The 22,190-nt window shown below is 39.0% G+C and overlaps 1 protein-coding gene across 1 annotated transcript in view; it reads left to right on the top strand.

Annotated features, from left to right (window-relative positions):
* CCDC73 (coiled-coil domain containing 73) overlaps positions 1–22,190 on the top strand; it is a 187,229-nt gene that overhangs the window by 17,741 nt on the left and 147,298 nt on the right. The window contains exon 3 of the mRNA XM_069554681.1: positions 17,370–18,017. The gene's annotated coding sequence lies outside the window, so the exon portion shown is untranslated. The remainder of the gene's footprint in view (positions 1–17,369; positions 18,018–22,190) is intronic.

Raw genomic sequence — 22,190 nt, 5'->3', positions numbered from 1 at the left:
TAATTTTTAGGAGAGTATTAAAAGCCAATAATCATAGGTCATGATCACATAGTAATTTCTGTCATGAATATTAAGATTAGATCTCTCTCTTTCTCTATGTATTTTCCTCCCCCATCCACTTAGTATTTAGGGGGAATTCCCTATCACGTCCATCCTAGTTGGATGCAGGGATCTGCCTTCCACTAGCAAAAGAACTCCAGCACTCTTGCCTGGAAAATCACATGGACAGAGGAGCCTGGTGGGCTGCAGTTCATGGGGTTGCCAAGAGTCGGACACGACTGAGCAACTTCCCTTTCACTTTTCACTTTCACGCATTGGAGAAGGAAATGGCAACCCACTCCAGTGTTTTTGCCTGGAGAATCCCAGGGACGGGGGAGCCTGGTAGGCTGTTGTCTATGAATGAGGTCGCACAGAGTTGGACACGACTGAAGTGACTTAGCAGCAGCAGCAAAAGAAACCAAAGAGCAGTGATATTCCCTCTTCCTAGTGAGTAAGGGCATCTTTTCTAAGATCCAGGATTTGGGGACTCCAGCTCAGGGCCTAGAATCTTTTTTTTTTATTTTAATATTGGAGTACAGTTGATTTTGGGGTGCAGGTCTTTCTCAGTGCTCAGTTGTGTCCGACTCTTGTGTGATCCTATAGACTGTAGCCCGCCAGACTCCTGTGTCCATGGAATTTTCCAGGCAAGTATACTGGAGTGGGTTGCCATTTCCTACTCCAGGGGATCTTCCGACACTGGGATTGAATTTGTGTCTCTTGTGACTTTTGCATTGGCGGGCATTTACTACTGGCAATAGGAAAAGGAGACAACAGAGGATGAGTTAGATAGATAGCATCACCGGCTCAATGGATATGAATTTGAGCAAACTCTGGGAGGTAGTGAAGGACAGAGGAGCCTGGTGTGCTGTAGTCCATGGGGTCACAAAGAGTCAGACACAACTTAGCGACTGAATGACAACAACAACAAATAGTTGATTGAACAATGTGCTCTTTTCAGGTGTATAGCAAATTGTGATTCACTGCTAAGTCACTTCAGTCGTGTCCGACTCTGTGTGACCCCATGGATGGCAGCCCACCAGGCTCTCCCGTCCCTGGGATTCTCCAGGCAAGAACACTGGAGTGGGTTGCCATTTCCTTCTCCAATGCATGCAAGTGAAAAGGGAAAGGGAAGTTGCTCAGTCGTAACGGACTCCTTGTGACCCCATGGACTGCAGCCCACCAGCCTCCTCTGTCCATGGGATTTTTCAGGCAAGAGGACTGGAGTGGGTTGCCATTGCCTTCTCCATGTAAATAAGTTAATTTGTATCAAATTTTTAGGTTCTGCATATAAGTGACACCATATGACATTTGCCTTTCTCTTTCTGGCTTACTTCACTTAGTATGACCATCTCTAGGTCCATCTGGGTTGCTGCAAGTGGTATTGTTTCTTTCTTTCTTTGTACTGACTGCACCACAGGCATGCAGGAACTTAGTTCCCCAACCAGGAATTGAACCCCTGTCTCCTGCAGTGGAAGTGCAGAATCCTAACCACTGGACTGTCAGGGAATTTCTAATTTCTTTCTTTCTTGTGACTGAGTAGTATTCAGCTGTTCTTTTGCTTTTATTTTTTATTTATTTTTGGTTGTGCTGGGTTTTTGCTGCTGCACAGGCTTTTCTCTAGCTGCAGAGAGTGGAGGGTATTCTTTGTTGCTGTGCACAGGCTTCTCATTGTGGTGGGTTCTCTTGTTGTGGAGCATGGGCTCTAGAGTGCTCAAACTTCTGTTCATTCCAGCATGTGGTCTCAATAGTTGCCCTTCCTGGGCACAGGCTCAATAGTTGTGGCACTTGGGCTTAGTTGCTCTGAGGCAAGTGGGATCTTACCAGACCAGGAAATGAAACTGTCTCCTGCATTGGCAGGCCAATTCTTTACCCCTGAGCCACCAGGGAAGCCCATACCATACTTTCATTATCCATTCATCTGTTGAAGGACATTTAGTTTGCTCCCGTGTTGTGTCTATTGTAAATGGTGCTGCACTGGAGTACTTGTATCTTTTCAAATTATGGTTTTCTCCAGATAAACGCCCAGGAGTGGGATTGCAGGATCATAGGGTAGATCTACTTTTACTTTTTTGAGGAAACTTCACACTGGTTTCTGCAGTGGCTACACCAATTTACAGTCCCACCAACAGTGTAGAAGCATTTCCTTTTCTCCCCACCCTCTCCAGCAAATATTGTTTGTAGACTATTTTTTAAAGGTTTTTTTGATGTGGATCACTTTTAAAGTCTTTTACTGAATTTGTTACAATAATGTTTCTGTTTTGTTTTTTTGACCTCCAAGTAGAAGGGATCTTTGCTCCCGGGTTAGGGATCAAACCCACACACCCTGCATTGGAAGGCAAAGTCTTAACCACTTTTGATGATGGTCATTCTGACTCACATGAAGTGATACCCCATTGTAGTTTTAATTTGCATTAGCTATGGTTTTTCCAGTAATCAGGTATGGATGTGAGAGTTGGACCATAAAGAAAGCTGCGCACCAAAGAATTGATACTTTCGAACTGCGATGTTGGAGAAGACCCTTGAGAATCATTTGGGCTGCAAGGAGATCAAACCAGTCCATCCTAAAGGAAATCAATCCTGAATATTCATTGGAAGGACTGATACTGAAACTGAAAGTCCAATACTTTGGCTACTTGATGTGAAGAACCAACTTATTGGAAAAGACCCTGATGCTGGGAAAGATTGAAGGTGGGAGGAAAAGGGGATGACAGGGGATGAGATGGTTGGATGGTATCACCAACTCAACAGACACGAGTCTGAGCAAGCTCCAGGAGTTGGTGATGGACAGGGAAGCCTGGTGTGCTGCAGTCTGTGGAGTTGCAAAGAGTCAGACATGACTGAGCGACTGAACTGAACTGAATAATTAGCAATCTTGAGCATCTTTTCATGTGCTTTTTGGTCAGGCCCTTGAATCTTGAGGGAGTAACATACAGATGCAGAAACAATTTAGGAATTGCTTGTGCAGACTAGCAAAGACAGCCAGAATCTACAATGGTGTTGCATATCTGATGTCAATCATATCCTGTGGTGTGACCTCAGCCAGCCTCCAAGCCAGACCATTCCTCTGATCTTATCTGGGTTGTGGCTCCTGATGATCAAGCTTCCTTGGCTTCAGCCCATTTTCTGAATCTTCTCCACGAGGGTTCTCAATAGTTTTGTGAGCTGCCCAATACTCTTCTAACATTAACTCCTCTTCTTCTTATGTTAGTCATAGTTGATTTCAATTACTTGCACACAAGAACACAGATTTCCTTAATCTAACTGCTACTGAAGGCTTCATATTTTAATCAATGAATTGTCCTGTATATTTAGGATGTTTAAGTTTTGCATTAAATTTAAAATGTTCTCTATATATGAATCGAAGTCTAGCAAATACAAAGAAGAATATGTAAAATATTCTCAATTTTATAGACATTTGTGAGTAGAAAAAAGTGCTAGAAGAATAGATAATGAAAATACTGAAAAGTGTAGTGGGAAATAAGTTTGATTTCCTTGTGCTTTATTTTGACATTAAAAAATTAACATTTATTATTTTATACCCTTATGGCAGAAAGCAAGGAGGAACTAAAGAGCCTCTTGATGAAAGTGAAAGAGGAGAGTGAAAAAGTTGGCTTAAAGCTCAACATCCAGAAAACTAAGATCATGGCATCCAGTTCCATCACTTCATGGCAAATAGTTGGGGAAACAGTGGAAACAGTGGCAGACTTTATTTTTGGGGGCTCCAAAATCACTGCAGATGGTGATTGCAGCCATGAAATTAAAAGACACTTACTCCTTGGAAGGAAAGTTATGACCAACCTAGACGGCATACTAAAAAGCAGAGATATTACAACAAAGGTCTGTCTAGTCAAGGCTATGGTTTTTCCAGTGGTCATGTATGCATGTGAAAGTTGGACTGTGAAGAAAGCTGAGTGCCGAAGAATTGATGCTTTTGAACTGTGGTGTTGGAGAAGACTCTTGAGAGTCCCTTGGACTGCAAGGAGATCCAACCAGTCCATTCTAAAGGAGATCAGTCCTGGGTGTTCATTGGAAAGACTGATGCTGAGGCTGAGACTCCAGTACTTTGGCCACCTCATTCGAAGGGTTGACTCACTGGAAAAGACCCTGATGCTGGGAGGGATTGGGGGCAGGAGGAGAAGGGGACAACAGAGGATGAGATGGCTGGATGGCATCACCGACTTGATGCACATGAATTTGGGTAAACTCTGGGAATTGGTGATTGACAGGGAGGCCTGGCATGCTGTGATTCATGGGATCACAAAGAGTTGGACACTACTGAGCAACTGAACTGAACTGAAGAAAAACTCATTCTGTTTTTTCAAATAGAAATTTACTGTTAAACATATCCACACACAATTTACTGATTTGTGAAAGTGTTAGTTGCTCAGTTGTGTCTGACTTTCTGTGACCTGAATCTTTATGACCCCGTGGACCGTACCCAGCCAGGCTTCTCTGTCCATGGGATTTCCTAGGCAAGAATACTGGAGTGGGTTGCTATTTCTTTCTCCAGGGCATCTTCCCAACCCTGGGTTTGAACTCGGATCTCTCACATTGTGGGCAGTTTCTTTACCATCTGAGCCACCGGAAGCCCCAGTGATTACTGATTTTGTAGGCTTTTATTCAACTATTCATGAATTGGGCAGCATTTGAACTAGCAAGCAGACAGGTGCTCTGAAGAACTGGAGAAGATGGTTGTTCAGTTGCTCAGTCATGTCCGAGTCTTTATGACCCCATGGGCTGCAGTATGCCAGGCTTCCCTGCCCTTCACTGTCTCCCTGAGTTTGCTCAAACTCGTGTCCATTGAGCCAGTGATGCCATCCAACCATCTCATCCTCTGTCGCCCCCTTCTTCTCCTGCCTTCAGTCTTTCACAGCATCAAGGTTAGAGATTTTTATAGACCAAAGTGAGCAGGGACAAGGAGGTTGTACTGGGTGTTTGCTGATTGGTTAGAGCAGGGTTTCTCTATGAAGTGAAAGAGCATATTGGAGCAGGTCGGGTAACTTATGCTGAGCAGGCAATCACTGATTGGTTGACCTAGGACTTCTTTTCCTAGGAGAACCAAGCATAGAAGTGTAGTTAAGTTTTGGTTTGCTGACATGGGGCTTACCATGAGTAGCTCCAGCTTGGGCCTCATCTGTTTACTTTAACATTATATAGATAGGAAAAAACTGGTCCACATCTTACAAATATAGAAAGAAAAGTAGTAGTCATCATTTGGTTTCAACAATTACCAACATATGGCTTTCTTGTTTCATCTGATGTGTCCTTTACTCCCACTCATGCTAAATTATCAACTCAGAACATTTTTTTTCATTTAATTGATTATTCCTTCTTTTGCATATGTTACCCTCCCTTTTAGGAATTCTTAACCAATGCCTGCTTCTTTCACTCCCCTAAACCTATTATATTTTTCCTTCTTTTATTGTTTGTCTCTTTATTCTGGACAAGTTTCTACGTTTGCCTCCTGTTTTACTAATTCTGCTTCTAACTTTGTTGTTTGCTGCCTTCAATGCAATTTTAAATCCAATTTTTCCTATTTTCAAAGTGTTTCATTTTTGTGAATGATTATTTTTTCTCACAGATGCAATCTTTTCTTCAATCTTCTTGAGAAAAGGAATCAGAAACAGAAATTTTTCTAAACTTTTTTTGTTTTCATATTGACTTTATTTTAGAGAGAACCATTCCTCTGATTACTTAGGTCAGGAGTGGTTAAACTACAGCTCTCAGCTGCCTGCTTTTGGAAACAGTTTTATTGTAATACAGCCATGCCCCTCTGTTTACCTAGTGTCCATGGCTGCTGTTGTGTTATGAAGTCTAAGATAACTTTCCTGCTACAATACAATTGTTCAGTTGTCACGGAGTGTTTGGCCTGCAGAAGCTAAGATATTTACTATCTGGCCCTTTATAAACGAAGTTTGTTGACGATTTTCCCAGGTAGCATCTTACTTTTGAGTTTCAGAATGTTTTTGTAGTTCTGGAGATTTTTATTTGCATATCAACAAGGATTATGAGCAAGAAGTTAGTACTAGAATCAAAAGGAGGTCCTTTCAAATTTTTCCTGCCTGGGGCCCCACATTAGACCTACCAAGTCAGAATTCTCTATTGTGCCAACCTTCTTTCTCTCATTACCCTGGCTCCATTGTCAGGAAGATACCCTGACCGTCTACTTTTATGGCCAGCTCTGTAATTTGTACCTGGGGAGGGAAGCTAACTGTCTGGACAAAGTCTACTTGGGAAGATTAGCTTTTTCCTTCATGCTTTTCCTTGTTTCTCCTCTATGTTAATACAAACCAATAGGAATCAAAATGTTGTTTTAAGCCGTTTGGGCTTGTCATAAATAACAGTAATAAGTAACCAAAATAAACTTGCGTTTTTAGCCTCCTTTAACTGGTTTCCTACTCAGAGTATAGATTATACACATTTATACATATTAACTCACATAGGGTAATGTGAGTGAATACTACTATTATCTCAGGTCCAGTGACTTTGCTACTTCATAACAAGAAAAGAGGACTTTCCAAAATGAGTCTTACACCCTGAATAGGCAAAAAAATTAATCATTAATTTGGAATTATTGTTAGCCTGTTTGTGATTTAAGTCTGAATTTTTTGCCCTTCTGGTTATTCAAGTTTCAGAATTGGAGTAGGAATTGAAAATTTTATTTCCTTCTGACTTAAAAATTCTTTACCATAACAATACTTGAATGTAACTCTGGATCTTATACTAGTGCTAAGCTCCAAGTCTCCACAGAGGAGCTCTGCTGGCTAAGAGGGCTGGCTAAGAGACAGGGGAAAGGCAAAATGATGTAGAAAATAATTTTAAAAAATAATACCATAGTTTTTCCCAGGACTAGCCCAGGTCTCTCTTACTTGATCTTGCAAAATTGCTTTTAACTGACTTAATAGGGATGTTTCAAGTCACATTTGGTTCAAATATGAATTTATTAGATAAATATGATCTTCAGAAAAGTACCTCAATTTAGCCTTGTGTTTTATATCTTTGCTTAACTTAGATCCACATTTCAGATACAATTTTGTAGTTACTGAACTTTGTGACTAAAGGAGCCCAACAAGCATTTTAGTATATTTTATAGCAATATAAGTTTTAAGAGCTCTTTCATCTTTTCCCTGCTTATGTGGTATTCTTATTAATGTCAGTGGGATTTACTGTGATTGAAATGAAAGAAGTCTGTGTCCTTAAAAGTTTGTAAGCAGACTTTAGATACATAAATTGTATTACAAATTTATGAACAATATATAAAATTTTAAATAGCATTAACATGAACAGAACAAAATAAGATGTTAAATATATGTCTGTATTAGCTATTGAAGAGAATCAGAGAGGAAATTGAATTAATTATCTGGGTTATTGCCTTCTTTATCACTTTAAGTTTGAGACAGAGTATTGGGAAAGGTTTGCTGCTCAGGTTGAATGATGAAGTGCTTTCTTTGAGATAAAATTCAGTATGTTTGAGTTAGTAAATCAAGGACTGCAAGGATAAAATCACTGTCTTCCAGGTGAATTTCTCTTTGCATCCTTTCCTTTATCTCACAGTTTCAGTCAGACAGGTGGGTCTTTTAATCTGTGTTCTACAACTAATTTTGGAGGAAGAAGGGGGTGGTTGTTGAACATTCCATTATATACTCCAGCATAAGTGAGTCTCTATTTTGTTTCAATGTTATTACTCAGTGAGGACTATCTCAGCGTCATTGATCAAAACTATATAGACAGGGCTTAAGTAAATCTTTGTTTTGAGGTTATAGACTAAATTTTTAATCTAGTAAAAAAAGAAAGAAGAAGAAAGAGAGTGTTGAAGATTCAGAGCAGTGCATTCACACTATTTCCAGGAAAATATTTGGCCTGTTGAACAGGGTAATACCCAGCATTTGAAGCCCTAGGCAAAATCCATCAGTAAGTCCTAAAACTTGGAGGAAAGGAATAAGAGAAAGGAAAAGACAGGAATACTGTTACTGTGAAGTCTTTATTTTGATTAACTAGGAGAATAATGCTCCAGCAATGGCATAAGTAAAGGGGTCAGAAAGAGTGTCTGGTTGAGGGGGCAAGTGAGATAAATTTCATAAACTTGCTGGGTTTGTCTCATTCCTTTTCATTAAGATTTGGATTGGAAGTTAAAAGAAAAACTCAGTATATTAGGGAGAAAAAAGTTTTAGGAAGAATATGTTTAATGCAAATTTTATGATATGAGATATTTTGGGGGGCAGGGCAAGCATGTTGTGAGATCTTAGTTTCCCTAGTTCACCAACCAGGGATTGAACCCGGGCTCTTGGCAGTGAAAGTGCAGAGTCCTAACCACTAGACCAAAAAGGAATTCCCAAGGGAGTTTTGATTTGTTCTCCTATGTAGTATATATATACCACATAAGGTTAAATGAAGTCAACTAATCATAAGTCCAAAAAACCTCCCACCAAATTATAAGCTCACAATAAAACCTCTCCCATAGTGTATGTAGTACATATAGTAAATGTTTTGTAGTTGATTAATCTGTTGTCCTGATATTGCCATCTAAAATTCAATAGTTAATTGATATGTTACATTGTTATATATGTCAAAGCGAAATACCAGAGTGAAAACCCAATAGGTACAGAATTTAAGAGAGATTTTTGACTACAATTTATGGCAACATGAAATTCTTTGTTATGTGCAATTTTTACTTTAAATTTAAGTATATATTCATAAATATATATTAAATGTCTATCATGTGCTGAACACTGTGCTGAGGCTGCAGATACAAAGATGAGTAAGATACAATCTCTGCCCACAAACATGGAAGCAAATAACTATGATGAAATGTGGTAAGTGCTATGACTAACAAGTTATAAGCACTTGTTTTCACTATAGCATTTATATAAGCTATAGAACCTGTTCATTTACTTTGTGCATATAACATTTTTCTTCAATGTACGTATTATCTCCTATTATTCTCCTAGGGAGTCACTGTGCTTATTCATGACAAACTCTAAGTAGCTCCAGGCCTATTAATATGGGATATGAAAACTGTGATTGCAGAGAACCTAGTTTGGAAGACATGTAAATATGCTTACTCCCTTTAGACACCAAGTAAAAATGACACACTCTCACTCTGGCAATTATGGTTAAGGTTGGATTAAGACATTCTGAAGCCTTAATCTGTGTCAAGTGTAAAAGTGATTCTACAGTATAATAAAGATCTATAGTTTATTCATAAATGAACACATTCTGTAGTGAGGAAATTTCTTACTTTGCATATATGTAAAATTTGTTGTTGTTTTGCAGTGGCTAAGTTATATCTGACCCTTTGCAACCCCACAGACTGCAGCATGCCAGGCTTTCCTGTCCTTCACCATCTCCTGGCGTTTGCTCAAACTCATGTCCATTGAATTGATGATGCCATCCAACCATCTCATCCTCTGTTGCCCCCTTATCCTCCTGCCTTCGGTCTTTCCCAGCAGCAGGGTCTTTTCCAGTGAGTCAGCTCTTTGCATCAGGTGGCAAGAGTACTGGAGTTTTAGTTTCAGCATCAGTCCTTCCAATGAATATTCAGGGTTAATTTCCTTTAGGATTGACTGGTTTGATCTCCTTGCAGTCTAAGAATCTCTCAAGAGTGTTCTCCAGCACCACGTTCAAAAGCACATGTAAAGTTACATCAGATTGAGAGGATGAAATGAGGACAGAGAGCTAAAAGGGAAAAAAAAGAGAGAGTGCAGAAGAAAGAAGAATTTCCCATCAACTGGGCTTGGATTTAAATGCCTGATAGCCACTTAACATTTATCTCACTCATTCATTAATTCACTTAATCATTTAATACTTATTGAGTTCTTATAAATAATAGGCATAATAATAATAACAGTTATCAAGTATGAGTGCTCACTACCTGCCAGGCACAGTACTGGGCTCTTTATGTACCTTACCTATCGTATTTATATCTTATAGTTGGATACTACTATTATTCCCATTTACTGATGTGGATGTTGTGGCACAAAGAGATTGAATACCATGCCCATGGTCATCAGCTAGTAAATGACAGAGTCAGAATTTGTATCAAGCCATCTGCTCTTAACCACTAGATATGTGCCATCCACTGTGCTAGCCTTTGGAGATTTAAATGTAAGTATGATCAGAGTCCCTGTCCTGAAAGAGTTCACAGTCTTTCTGGAGAAAGTGCAAATAATTGCAGTACAGTGTGAGAAACACTACAATAAACATATGTAGAATCCAGTGATTATACAAAGGAGGGAATGATTGATTCTGCTTAGGTAAGAATAAAGAGTTGATGAAATTTCAAAGGGGCAACTTGTGAGCAGGAATTTAAAGAATGAGAAGGTGATTTTCGGCAGGTAGGATAATAGTTAAAGTAGAGAGAACAGCATATGTAAGAGCTAAGGGAACTTGGAGTTGTGGCAAGGTACTGGGGAGGGAGAGGGGGCTTCCCTGGTGGCTCAGAGGTTAAAGCGTCTGCCTGCAATGCAGGAGACCTGGGTTCGATCTGTGGGTTTGGAAGCTCCCCTGGAGAAGGAAATGGCAACCCACTCCAGTATTCTTACCAGAAGAATCCCATGGACAGAGGAGCCTGGCAGGCTACAGTCCATGGGGTCACAAGAGTCGGACATGACTTAGTGACTAAACCACCACTACCGTGGTAAATAGTTACATACAATAAAAATGTTACGATTATAATAGAAAGGGTTTTTTTTCCCCCCCTCACAATTTCCTTATTATTTTTTGTGTAATCTTCAAAATATCAGTTTCAGTTCAGTTCAGTTCAGTCACTCAGTCGTGTCCGACTCTTTGCGACCCCATGAATTGCCGCACACCAGGCCTCCCTGTCCATCACCAACTCCTGGAGTTGACTCAAACTCAAGTCTATCGAGTCGGTGATGCCATCCAGGCATCTCATCCTCTGTCGTCCCCTTCTCCTCCTGCTCCCAATCCCTCCCAGCATCAGGGTCTTTTCCAAAGAGTCAGCTCTGCATGACGTGGCCAAAGTACTGGAGTTTCAGATTTAGCATCATTCCTTCCAAAGAAATCCCAGGGCTGATCTCCTTCAGAATGGACTGGTTGGATCTCCTTGCAGTCCAAGGGACTCTCAAGAGTCTTCTCCAACACTGCAGTTCAGAAGCATCAATTCTTTGGTGCTCAGCTTTCTTTATAGTCCAACTCTCACATCCATACGTGACCACAGGAAAAACCATAGACTTGACTAGATGGACCTTTGTTGGCAAAGTAATGTCTCTGCTTTTCAACATACTATCTAGGTTGGTGATAACTTTTCTTCCAAGGAGTAAGCGTCTTTTAATTTCATGGCTGCAGTCACCATCTGCAGTGATTTTGGAGCCCAGAAAAATAAAGTCTGACAATGTTTCTTCTTTTTTTTTTTTTGACAATGTTTCACCATCTATTTCCCATGAACTGATGGAACCAGATGCCATGATCTTAGTTTTCTGAATGTTGAGCTTTAAGCCAAGTTTTTCACTCTCCTCTTTCACTTTCATCAAGAGGCTTTTTAGTTCCTCTTCACTTTCTGCCATAAGGGTGGTGTCATCTGCTTATGTGAGGTGACTGATATTTCTCCCGGCAATCTTGATTCCACCTTGTGCTTCTTCCAGCCCAGCGTTTCTCAAGATGTACTCTGCATAGAAGTTAAATAAGCAGGGTGACAATATACAGCCTTGATGTACTCTTTTTCCTATTTGGAACCAGTCTGTTGTTCCATGTCCAGTTCTAACTGTTGCTTCCTGACCTGCATATAGGTTTCTCAAGAGGCAGGTCAGGTGGTCTGGTGTTCCCATCTCTTTCAGAATTTTCCACAGTTTATTGTGATCCACACAGTCAAAGGCTTTGGCATAGTCAATAAAGCAGAAATAGATGTTTTTTCAGGAACTCTCTTGCTTTTTCCACGATCCAGCGGATGTTGGCAATTTGATCTCTGGTTCCTCTGCCTTTTCTAAAACCAGCTTGAACATCTGGAAGTTCACAGTTCACGTGTTGCTGAAGCCTGGCTTGGAGAATTTTAAGCATTAGTTTACTAGCGTGTGAGATGAGTGCAATTGTGTGGTAGTTTGAGCAATCTTTGCCATTGCCTTTCTTTGGGATTGGAATGAAAATTGACCTTTTCCAGTCCTATGGCCACTGCTGAGTTTTCCAAATTTGCTGGCATATTGAGAGCAGCCCTTTCACAGCATCATCTTTCAGGATTTGAAAGAGCTCAACTGGAATTCCATCACCTCCACTACCTTTGTTCGTAGTGATGCTTTCTAAGGCCCACTTGACTTCACATTGCAGGATGTCTGGCTCTAGGTGAGTGATCACACCATCGTGATTATCTGGGTCATGAAGATCTTTTTTGTACAGTTCTTCTGTGTATTCTTGCCACCTCTTTTAATATCCTCTGCTTCTGTTAGGTCCATACAATTTCTGTCCTTTATCGAGCCCATCTTTGCATGAAATGTTCCCTTGGTATCTCTAATTTTCTTGAAGAGATCTCTAGTCTTTCCCATTCTGTTCTTTTCCTCTATTTCTTTGCATTGATCGCTGAAGAAGGCTTTCTTATCTCTTCTTGCTATTCTTTGGAACTCTGCATTCAGATGCTTCTATTTTTCCTTTTCTCCTTTGCTTTTTGCTTCTCTTCTTTTCACAGCTATTTGTAAGGCCTCCTCAGACAGCCATTTTGCTTTTTTGCATTTCTTTTCCATGGGGATGGTCTTGATCCCTGTCTCCTGTACAATGTCATGAACCTCATTCCATCAGGCACTCTATCTATCAGATCTAGTCCTTAAATCTATTTCTCACTTCCACTGTATAATCATAAGGGATTTGATTTAGGGCATACCTGAATGGTCTAGTGGTTTTCCCTACTTTTTTCAATTTAAGTCCGCTTTTGGCAATAAGGAGTTCATGATCTGAACCACAGTCAGCTCCCAGTCTTGTTTTTGTTGACTGTATAGAGCTTCTCCATCTTTGGCTGCAAAGAATATACTTAGTCTGATTTCGGTGTTGACCATCTGGTGATGTCCATGTGTAGAGTCTTTTCTTGTGTTGTTGGAAGAGAGTATTTGCTATGACCAGTGCATTTTCTTGGCAAAACTCTATTAGTCTTTGCCCTGCTTCATTCCGTATTCCAAGGCCAAGTTTGCCTGTTACTCCAGGTGTTTCTTGACTTTTGCATTCCAGTCCCCTATAATGAAAAGGACATCTTTTTTGGGTATGAGTTGTAAAAGATCTTGTAGGTCTTCATAGACCCATTCAACTTCAGCTTATTGAGCATTACTGGTTGGGGCATAGAGTTGGATTACTGTGATATTGAATGGTTTGCCTTGGAAATGAACAGAGATCATTCTGTAGTTTTTGAGATTGCATCCAAGGACTGCATTTCGGACTCTTCTTGACCGTGATGGCTACTCCATTTCTTGTAAGGGATTCCTGCCTGCAATAGTAGATATAATGGTCATCTGAGTTAAATTCACCCATTCCAGTCCATTTTAGTTCGCTGATTCCTAGAATGTTGACATTCACTCTTGTCATCTCCTTTTGACCACTTCCAATTTGCCTGCTTGATTCATGGACCTGACACTCCAGGGTCCTATGCAATATTGCTCTTTATAACATCGGACCTTGCTTCTATCACCAGTCACATCCACAACTGGGTATTATTTTTGCTTTGGCTCCATCCCTTCATTCTTTCTGGAGTTATTTCTCCACTGATCTCTAGTAGCATATTGGGCACCTACTGACCTGGGGAGTTCCTCTTTCAGTATCCTATCATTTTGCCTTTTCGTACTGTTCATGGGTTTCAGATTATTTTCAACTTCATACTTTTACAGATAATGCTGCAATAAATAGCACTGCATGCATATTTTTCCCGCATGTTTTTTTCTTTACTGTAAATTCTCGAGTGAGAGAAAAAAAATTATTTTCATAGCTTTTCTGTGTATTACCATATTGCTTTCCAAAAAGGGCATGCTGTTTATAAAGGTATCAAAGATATGAATGACCAATTAAGTCATATACTTCACTGACATCAGGTCTTACAATTCAACCACAAAAATTGCTAATATAGAGACTTCCCTGGAGGTCCAGTGGTTAAGACTCTGTGCTTCCACTGCCGGGGGCCTGGGTTTGATCCCTGGCCAGGGAACTAAGATCCCACATGCTGCATGGCTCCGTCAAACACTACCAAAAATTTGCTAATATAATAGGAATTAAAAAAAATCTCAAGAAGATGTGATAGATATATAATGGAATATTACTCAACCATCAAAAAGAATGAAATAATGTCATTCACAGCAACATGGATTAGACCTAGAGATTGTCACACTGAGGGAAGTAAGTCAGAGAAGCAGAAACATTGTATGAATCCTTGTATCTGGAATCTAAAAAGACATGATACAAGTGAACTTGTTTATAAAACAGAAACAGACTCACAGATTTAGAGAATGAATTTATGGTTGCCTGGGGGGAAGGATGAGGGGAAGGGATATTTAGAGAGTTTGGCATGGACAAGTCCACAATGCTATATTTAAAATGGTAACCAACAAGGACCTACTGTATAACACAGGGAACCCTGCTCAATGTTATGTGGCAGCCTGGATCGGAGGGGTGTCTGGGGGAGAATGGGTACATGTATATGGATGAATCCCTTTGCTGTCCATCTGAAACTATCACAACATTGTTAGATGGCCATACTCCAATACAAAATAAAAAGTTTAATTTAAAAATTAAAGAAAGTTAAAAAAAAGCCTCAAGTTTTTTTGACTTGCAATTCTTTGCGGGACTACAGGAATGGTCATCTCATGTGTTCTCTTGCTATATATAAAAGAAAATTTCAATTATCGCTTAAGGCAAGTCTACATAGTTATAACATGAAAGAATAAGGTGTTAGAATTTACCAGGTCTTGTTAAATATTAAAGAAAAATTCTTTAATTCCATAAATTTAATTGATGTTATATTGTGCTAAAGTTTTCTCTGATCCTTCTCAGAATTCAAAGTTATAGTTTTAATCAGCATACCTGTTGTGTGTTCTTTGAGATTACTTATATTTTTATGCTTTGAAACAGTATACTTATTTTTTAAAAGTTTGAATATATTAATATACTATGTAGTTTTCTAAATATTTGACATTTCTGAATGATTATTTCAACATTTTCATTACTATAAATAGCATTGCTATGAACACCTCTGTATAATTGTTATTCTTCCTTCTCCTGTCTCCATGTGATTATTCTCCTTGGAATGTTATCTCAAAACTGGGATTACTAGGTCAAAGGATTTGCCTAATTCTAGCTCCAAAATCACTGCAGATGGTGACTGCAGCCATGAAATTAAAAGATGCTTACTCCTTGGAAGGAAAGTTATGACCAACCTAGAGAGCATATTAAAAAGCAGAGACTTTACTTTGCCAACAAAGGTCTGTCTAGTCAAGGCTATGGTTTTTCCAGCGGTCATGTATGGATGTGAGAGTTGGACTATAAAGGAAGCTGAGCACTGAAGAATTGATGCTTCTGAACTGTGGTGTTGGAGAAGACTCTTGAGAGTCCCTTGGACTCTCAAGGAGTTCAACCAGTCCATTCTGAAGGAGATCAGTCCTGGGTGTACTTTGGAAGGAATGATGCTAAAGCTGAAACTCCAGTACTTTGGCCACGTCATGCAAAGAGCTGACTCATTGGAAAAGACTCTGATGCTGGGTGGGATTGAGGGCAGGAGGAGAAGGGGACAACAGAGGATGAGATGCCTGGATGGCATCACTGATTCGATGGATGTGAGTTTGAGTGAACTCCAGGAGTTGGTGATGGACAGGGAGGACTGGCGTGCTGCAGTTCATGGAGTTTCAAAGAGTCGGACACGACTAAACGACTGAACTGAAATGAACTGAACTGAACTGAATTGTTACTTGTTAACATAAGAATGCTTTATTTTAATCAATTAACTACTCTTGTTTTAAAATAGGCACTTCAGTTGAAACCAGCTGTTTTCCATTGAATCAGATGTCTATAGAGAATATTTGAGAAAAGCAGAAGTGGTAAAAAATTTTCCAAAAGTTATTTTAAATATTTCTTCTAGCGACAAGTTAAAATTTTATATTTACCAACCATTGAGAAATTTGCATTGAATTATAAGGAGATCCCTTGTGGCTCAGCTGGTAAAGAATCCCCCTGCAAAGGGGGAGACTTGGGTTTGATCCCTGGGTTGGGAAAATTCCCTGGAGAAGGGAATGGCTATCCACTCCAGTATTCTTGTCTGGAGAACTCTATAGACAGAGGAGCCTATCAGGCTACCGTCCACAAAGATTCGGACACAGCTGAGTGATTAACACTTTGACTTTCATAAATGGAGTATAACCTTTAAAAATTGTGAATCACTGTTATACACCTGTAACATATAATATCATAGGTCAACTACAGTTTAAAATATTTTTTGAAAAGTAAAATTAGTCTCTGCCTACATGGAGCTTATGTTTCAGGATACAGACAATAGACAAATATACCATGTTAGCTGGTGATTGTGTTACAGAGTATAAAGCAAGAGGTGGGTGGCAGAATTTCCAGCAGTCCAATGCTTAGGACTCTGCTTTCACTGCTGTGCCCCTGATGGGGGGACTAAGATCCCACAAGCTAGCCCTGCAGGTCCACCAACAAAACAAAGAAACTCAAGACCTTGTGTAGGGAAGCCAATAGTGCAGCGTATTACAAACTTTCATTTCAGGGGCACTGTTTACATTAAAAAAAAAAAAAAAGCAAGGGAAAGGGGTAGTAGGCTGCATGTATGGGTTTTACTGTTTTATTTAGGGTAGTCAAGCAAGGTCTCCCTAAAATGTTGACATTTGGGCAAAGACCTGAAGGAAGTGAGAGAGTTAAAAGAGAGTTCCAGATAGACCTTTACCTGTAAATATGGTTAAAAATTTGAGGACGGGAACCATTTCTTTCAGATTTTGATAACAGAGCAAAAACTATAGATAGGAGGCCTAAAATATATTGTATTCTATATTAGTTAGGTGCTGGAATAGGTGTTGTGATTACCTCTTTATTATTCCACTTAAAAACGTTTAATTTTTTGCATGGATAATACTTTCACCTGATTCAAACATAAAAAGTATATAAATATCAGTGAGGGCTCCCTCTTCCTCCTGTCCCCATTAGCAGTTCCTATTGGCTAGATGGCATCACTGACTCGATGGACGTGAATCTGAGAGAACTCCAGGAGTTGGTGATGGACAGGGAGGCCTGGCGTGCTGCGATTCATGAGGTCGCAAAGAGTCGGACACGACTGAGTGACTGAACCGAACTGATTGCTATTAGGTTTCACTTTATCCTTTCAAAGATTTTTTTTCTCTTCTCAGGAGGTCTCAGACTGAAAACTTGAGATCATGCACCATCACGCACACGGCTGCTACTCGTCAATCTCCTTCTAAGCTGATTCTGTTGGATGCTTGTCAGTTGTGAACCGTTCACTCTCACAAACACAAACAGGATCCCAGGACATTTTTTTTTTAACATGGATATGTAAACCAATACTTAGAGGGAACTAAGAAAAACATGGAACATCCAGAGATAAGTTTCCAGGAGCTTTATCTTAAAAACAACCAAACAAAAAAAACACAACCGGATTGCCCCAGGTGCTCAATGTTCTCCACTCACGCTCAACTAGGGAATCCAGAGGAATAAAAACCGGAAGTACTGTAAGGCGAACCGGAAGCATGGGGGCGGCGGGGCGATACAGGCCTTCGCCTGAGGTAACTGGGAGTGGTCAATAGCTTGCGGGTGACTGTTTCGAGGCAGTCCGGATTCTTTTCGTCTAAGGTCCATTTAAGAGTTTGACCTGCATCTCTGGCTGCTCAGGGTATTTGACTTGCCCCCAGGTCCCCTGATTTTTGCGTTGTGGCGTCTAGAATCTTCCACCCGCCGGACCTGGGAGGGTCCCGCACTGTTGGACCTCTCTCTCTTTGGGCTTCTCGTGGCTTTTCCTGAAAACGTTGTGGAGGCTGCAGGTTAGTACGTGAGTCTTGTGTGTGCGTTATCGGGAAGGGTAGCCACATCCATCCTATACGCGTGCTTTAGGGTTGTTTTGTTTGTAAACATCTCGTTTGCATTTTAGAATCTGTAATCATGCTGGTCACTCTTGTGAAAAATTTAGAAGGAGTTTGATGCTCAAAGAGAGTATCATTTCAGACTATGATGAGCCTCAGTTTTCTTTGGTGGATGTTAGTTTGCAGAATATTTGAAGTATCGTGCAAAAATTCTTCTAGGGCTGTGAGCAGTTACTGAAGTGCGTACATTCCTGAGGAAAATTTCTCCGGTTTTCTTTATTAGGGTAATTTTATTCTGAAGTGCTTTGCACAAGCTGACTGAAATGGAGTCTCCCTGAGGAAATGGCTGACCTAATCTTGATGATGCTGAGTTGTGGGTTTAAATAACTCATGTTATTGTCTTAATCTTCCTCTTAGCTTTACGTTTGGACAGTGATGTCTCTCAAAACGTTTATGGGGACCTTTATAATTAGTTCATTTAGGGGACTTCCTTGGCAGTCCAAGTGATTAAGACTCCAGGCTTCCACTGTAGCAGGCGAGGGTTCCATCCCTGGTTGAGGAACTAAGATCCTGCATGGCACAAGCTGGGGCCAGGAAGAACAAACAAATAAACAAAACCAGTGCAATTCGTTTAGAAAGAAAGAGCTAAGATTCCCCATCTGTTCTGTAAAGCATTCGGTCTTGTATGTAGAAGTTACTTAATAAATTCATATTGAACCGAACCCATATACTTATTATTATATATTTCTTTGTTATACTCTTTTAACTCCAGAAAGATTTGTAATGATCTTTAAAATGTGAAGATTCCACTGAGGCTCTTCCCCTTAGATTAATGAAATTTTTTATTTTTGATTATTTGCTATTTTTCGTTGGTTATAGATGCCTGTGACTGTTTTTGTTTTGTACCTTGAATGGAAAACCATTGCTGAAATATTCCAACCTGAAAATCAGCAAATACTATGTGGGTGGAATTTATTCTGCAGGCCTTCACAGTTCTCTTTGCTGTTAATTCTTTAGCCAATTTGACTGTTTATGATAATCCTACCTGGTTTCAGGGTTGGTTTGGCTTAGTTAGTGAATTTTTCAAAGTTATATTTCTCTACTTGATTTATGAAGTGTGCTATATAACTTGAGAGAATATTTTAATTTTTATACTGCTTCATACCATATTATCAGGAACTAACATTAATTTTTATATCAGAGTGCCACTAGGTGGCAGCATAGTGTTTTTTAATAGTTTCTTAAGTTTTGACTGAATTTCATAACTCCTGCTATCATAGTGCTATTCTGATTGTAGTAGGTATCTGTCATGCTGAATGCCAGGCACTGGACTAAATAGGCATATTATCTCATTAATCCTAAACAACAAATCCCAAACTTCCGACATAACTAGTCCCATTATTCTTTTATCATCTGAGGAAGATGTGGGAAAGAGATTAAATAATAATGCAAGGCCTGTAAACTACAAGGCTGATAAACTACACAACCAATAGGTCGTAGAGCCAGAATTGGAATACAGGTGCTTAATTACAACTTCTTGCTAGTCAAATTAAAGTTACTGGAAGTTTGACCAAGTGGTGAAGAACCAGCAATTAAAATGAGAAATCTGTGGATATTCTGAGAGAGGTAAGAACTGAACACTGTTTTTCAGTTTTTTGTTTTGCTTTTTGTGTGGATCATTTTTAACGTCTTTATTGAATTTGTTACAATATTGCTTCTGTTTTATGTTTTGTCTTGAAGTTGTTACAATATTGCTTCTGTTTTGTTTTGGCTTTTTGGCCATGATGGGTGTGGGATCTTAGCTCCCCAAAAGGATCAAACCCACACTCCTTGCATTGTAAGGTGAAATCTTAGCTACTTGACTGCCAGGGAAGTCCTTGAACATTGATTCTGTATAATGTGCCTCAAGATGGTTGGAGGTGCATGGTTTCCAAAAGTCAGTATTTCCTAAATTGTGTTCCAAGGAGCACTAGTCCTTGGAGATGCTTCAGGGAAAAAAGGTTTCTGTAACCAGGAATGCTCTTGTAAATTTCAGTAAAGGTTCTCAAAAATCCTGCAGTAAAGAAACCTGTTTAACCCAACTTTTCTGCAATATTCCACATTGAAAAATACATTTTATGTGCAGGTCAATATAAGCATATATTGAGTTGGCCAAAATGTTTGAGTTTTTCTGTAAGATGTTATGGAAAAATGCAAACTCATTTTTGGCCAACCCAATACTTACACCTGAAATAAAATACTAAAATACACATGAGAAAATACTTACTTTATATTTTCTGTTTTATTTTTTCTAGTCTTATTTAAAAAATGGTAAATATCTGTTGATATTTATTCTTCTATTAGTCTTGGTAATAGTTGAATGATGAGAGGGTGAGATGGTTGGATGGCATCACCAACTTGATGGACCTGAGTTTGAGTAAGCTCCTGGAGTTGGTGATGGACAGGGAAGCCTGGTATGCTGTAATCCATGAGGTCGCAAAGAGTCAGACATGACTTGAGTGACTGAATTGAACTGAATAGTTGAATGAACACAGTGTTTCTTACAGGGAAATTATTCTTGATAATAATTCAGGCAAAGTAAGAACATAGGAAAATTTTTATTGATAGAATTCCCCAAAATACATTCTTTGGAACACATATTCCCCAGAATATTAATTAACATTATGAATAATCAAAAAAGTGTTTCCTGGTCAAGATAAACTTGGGGTATTTAGGTTAAAGTTAAACCAATTCTACCTATATTAGTGGTACTATTCATTTCTAAGATGAGTTAGTATTCAGTGTTTCCTAGATTTATTTGACCGTGGAACCTATTTTTAGAGGTTTACCTTGTGACCATTAGAATACATTTTGGGAAATGATCATGTTGATAATTAGGGCCAGAATGTTTTTGTTGTAATGTATGCATTTCAGGTGAAAATTTTTGTTGTAAATTATTCACCTAATTTTTATAACTCATTACCTAATTGCTGGTATTGACATGGCAGAAAATGTGTCAGAAAGCCTTTCAGCTTTTTAGTTTTCTTCTTACCCGTGGAAACTTTCTGTTAATAAGAAAAGTCTTAAAAAAAAAAAAAAAGAAAGAAAAGTCTTTATGAAGTTCTCTGGCACTGGTAAATTTCATATAAGCGAAAACTTTTATTTTCAGTTTAAATTCAGTAAGCAGTAAATTTCCACGTGAGTGAGCCACGTGAAGACATTTTGGCAATTTTTGTTTCATATTTGGAAACGTTTGGAGTTTAGTTAAAGGTTAAGTGTTTAAGAAATGTGTAAAGGATTTTCCTACATTTTATTTATAAGCTGAACAAAATCAGTGCTTATGTACTTGATCCAAAGTTGTTTTAGATTAGTTGAATTTATGGTACCTGTAATAGTTTATTTCATGTTTGGTTCCATAATAATTGTTAGGGAGAGAATTTCCAGTTTTCTCTTTCACACATCTCAGACCATTCATTTTGAGTATTTAAGTATTTCTGACTTTACAGGATTTGTATATGAAATCCCTACTTTTCTTAAATCAAGATGAAATTTGGCAAAGATTTTTACTGTAAATAGAGAATATTTTACTCATAATAGTGTAAAATTTTTCTGTAAGAAGCTTCGGTGTTTTGGTAACTACACATACTTAATAGAAAATTGGAAGAAATACTTACCAGGTGTTCCGATAGTGCATTTCTCACTGGAACTTAAGAAACCTGTAAACACAAAACAGTTAATGAAAAATAACTTTTGTGGCAGCATTATCAATTGACATAATATATGAGATTATGTGAACTAGACAATAAGAACAGAGCAGTATACACAGTAAGGTACTAATCTTATGGGCAGCAAGTACAGGAGCAGTTGGTGAAAAATAGATTTGTAAGAAAGTTTCATGGAAGAAATGGAATTTGATCTGATTTTTGTTTAAATATGTTTAAACAGAAAAAGTAGAGAAAGGCCTTCTATGTTAGAGAGTTGAATGTGTGATGATGTTAATCAGTTCAAGTTCCTTAACATGACTTGAATATTCTCAAGACCTGCCTGCCTGCCCTCTCTTTTTGTATTTAATCACACGGTCTTTTTTCTGTAAAATGTTTGAATTTCTTCTCTTCTGTCCCCTACTTTTCCTTGATTGCGCGCATGCTAAGTCGC

This window comes from Ovis canadensis, chromosome 15, assembly GCF_042477335.2.
Source record: "Ovis canadensis isolate MfBH-ARS-UI-01 breed Bighorn chromosome 15, ARS-UI_OviCan_v2, whole genome shotgun sequence".
NCBI classification, from domain to species: domain Eukaryota; kingdom Metazoa; phylum Chordata; class Mammalia; order Artiodactyla; family Bovidae; genus Ovis; species Ovis canadensis.
This window is presented reverse-complemented; position numbering and strand designations above follow the sequence as displayed.